Below are 3,224 nucleotides of genomic sequence, written 5' to 3'. Positions count from 1 at the left end.
AAATAGAGACCAAAAAATTCAAAACTCTTCCTCTTACCCAATGGTGCTTTGAACCTACAAGCATAGTGCTACGATGCCATGTTGTTGTGAAAATACAACAATAATGGAACACCCTTGTGTGCTTGAAATTTGATTGGTGAAAATATTTTGATCATATTTAGCTCATTTTGACTTCTATTTGCATTAGATTGATTCGTTGCAATCTTTAATTATTCTTTTGTATCAAATATTGAAAAGTTGCAATTTGAGTCCTCAAACTTTCTATTTCACCTTTTTTTGTCATCATTCACTTCTTTCTTTCAATTTAGCTTCCAATCATCGAGTTTCATTTAATCACCATCAACTTCTCCTTTATTCATGCTAATATCACTCTTTTTTTCTAAGTTTTGCATCATTTATAATTCACCTAACCTATAAAACAACCCAAAAACGTAAATCAAAATATTCTAAAAATCGTAGAAATAAACTAAATATCAAGATTATATGGTACACAAAGCATGAGCGCAATACACTCATCACATATCCATTGTTCCACAGTGAGATCCCCCATCTAAACCACCTTCCATGTGTTACTCTTGGTTCCTACCTTCAAGGATTAATCTGTTTGTAAAGAGATCCTATTCAAATAGATTTATAGGTGTTACGATAGCAACACCTACATGGTTTGATTTTTTTGGCAGCCTTCTAATAAAAAACAATATATATTTTTTAATTGAATTAACGAGATAACAACGAAGTGTGTCAACAAAAAACAATTTCAACAAAAGCAATTCCACACAGAGTATACCACGAAGGTAATATATGGATTTTATCAAAATGAATACTTCAATCACTTAAGAATAAGTAATTCCTAATTTCTAACACAAGCAAATAGTTACTCCACACAGTAACCCCAAATCCTTTTGTCACCCCATGCGATGATGCGCTATGTTGAAATTTAATCGAGATAAGCCAATTTACCAGAACGGACCACGTCTGATTTTTTTCTCAAAAGCAGAGGAAGTAGAGAAAATACATAGGGGGCTAAAGGAGAGACATCCAAATAAATAGGTAACATTAGGGTACTAATAGGTCAAGCCTAATAAGAGGTAAGTGGGTTAAGTACATCGTAAGTGGGTTGCCATTTTAAAACCGTCCAAATAAGTGGAAATGGGCCATGAGCAGCACTAATAAATTAGGTTGCTTCTAATGGCCCAAATAGTTTCAGGGTCGGGTCATTTCATTGACATGTCGATTTACAGTTCAATCACGGGGTTGAAGCCGATTGAGAAAATGTACTGAGTTCCATCATTGCTCAGGAGGTCGTTTAACAATATTTTTGCCCAATTTTCAGCAACCTGGTTGCGAAGTCCGTCTATTTCAAAACAAATTTATTTGGGTGGAGAATCCCACAGTGCATAACAGGGGTAGACTGCACACGCTGTATGCACCCTTCTACCTGGAAACAAGCTGGGATTGACATTGCTATGACGGATATGATGTTCCAGATTCATAGAAGTGATGATGTAATTTTTAGGGGTTGCAAATAACTTATGTTCTAGGACCAACACTTATGTTTTCGTGGGGACAAGCAACAATTACTTTCGAAGCATGTTATGTGGTGTTTTTCCATTTTAAGCAGCTCAGTCATGAACTGTGCGGGAGACTGAAAACTGGGAACAATTATAGAGAACTACTAAGGCACGATTAGATGTTTTCTAGACTGTAGCATGGAAAGCCAACCCGACAACCTGGATGGTAAAAAAATTCATGGATTGTGAATGTGACATCATGCATGAAGCACTTCTAGCTTATTGGCTGTCACAATTTGTTTTTCCATATGGATGTGACAATATAGCCGAAACTGTTCTCCCATTTGCAGTCTATTTAGCTCGAGGCACGAAAACTGCACTTGCATCTGCAGTTACCTTTACAAAAAAATTGAGTGCACTAAAAGTGACTCTCGTTGCTTCAGAAAATGTGGAACTAGGTTCAAACTAGTCAGGCTTAGGTCTGATAGATTCCTAACATTACGTCCCAAGAAAATTTGACTGGGGTTGGCGAGACAATATTGGCTCAATAACATATCAGAAAGTAATTGAAAAGAAAGAACGTGTTAAGGGCAATTGATTGTACTAAAGAAGATTTTATTTGATGGCCTTATAATAGGTTATATTGATTGAATCTGATTTTGTGATAGATTTGAGCATCTTCTCCAATGTTTGACACTGAGGCAGCTTAACAGCTTAGTAATTAGATTGTATAGGAGCATTGTGTTGCCATGATTTGGACGGAAACATTATTTTTTTTTCTTTAACAATTTTATTTATTCAAGACAATAAAAGAATAAACTCATTTTTCAAAAATAAAAATTACCTTTTTAATGATCTAGTGGACAAAAATTATTGACAAGGGAATTTTTACACAAACAATGGGCAAAGGTCCAATCCGAAATCGAGCTCTATTCACTCCCTCGCATTTTCCAACAAAAATCTATTTCTGCATTTTCTGCATTTTGCCTGCAAAGATAAGAATGTGTGAATGGTAGTTGTCACTTGCAAACGTCAAGGGAGTAATCGATCAAAATGAAATTATCAAAAAGTTGCAGGAATAAAGGGTAAAAGAACTGTTGGGATTCTCTCAAAATAGTAAAATTTAAATTAGGAGACAACATAGCAAATTGATTAAAGTCCCAATTCAATTAGAGAAAGGGACTCCAAAAACAATTAGGCAAAGAGATAGAAGTTTGGAATAAAAAGGAAACCCACCAAATCTTGGGGGCTAAGTTGTATGTATATAGCATTGTTTTGTTAATGAATGAACATTTCAGGATTATAGTAGTCATCCTATGTGGCAACTTTTTATTTGATGCATTAATTTTTTGTAAGCATGATGCTTGTATTGTTATTCCACAATCCCATTTGTACGGATTATGTTGCTTCCATTTTGTTTATCGCTACATTCGATTTCTTAAAAAGATTACAATCCTTAATTTTTCTGGAAATTTTTCATCATTGGTTATGAATGATTGATTTTTTTTAATATTTCTGTTATGTCAAATAAAAAACTAATGCTTCAAATAATAAGCTGTCACATAAGGATGATTATTGTAGTTGCTAATTATGAATCGCATTACTCTTGTGTGAATTTGGGATATAGGGTAGAAAAGCGATGAGAATTCTGCACCCATCGCATTTACATTGCATGCCAACTAAGCGAAACAAGAACTAGAAATTGGTGCGAAT

This window comes from Olea europaea, chromosome 6, assembly GCF_002742605.1.
Source record: "Olea europaea var. sylvestris chromosome 6, O_europaea_v1, whole genome shotgun sequence".
Lineage (NCBI taxonomy): Eukaryota > Viridiplantae > Streptophyta > Magnoliopsida > Lamiales > Oleaceae > Olea > Olea europaea.
The sequence above is the reverse complement of the archived record's forward strand: the minus strand, read 5'-3'. Positions refer to the sequence as shown.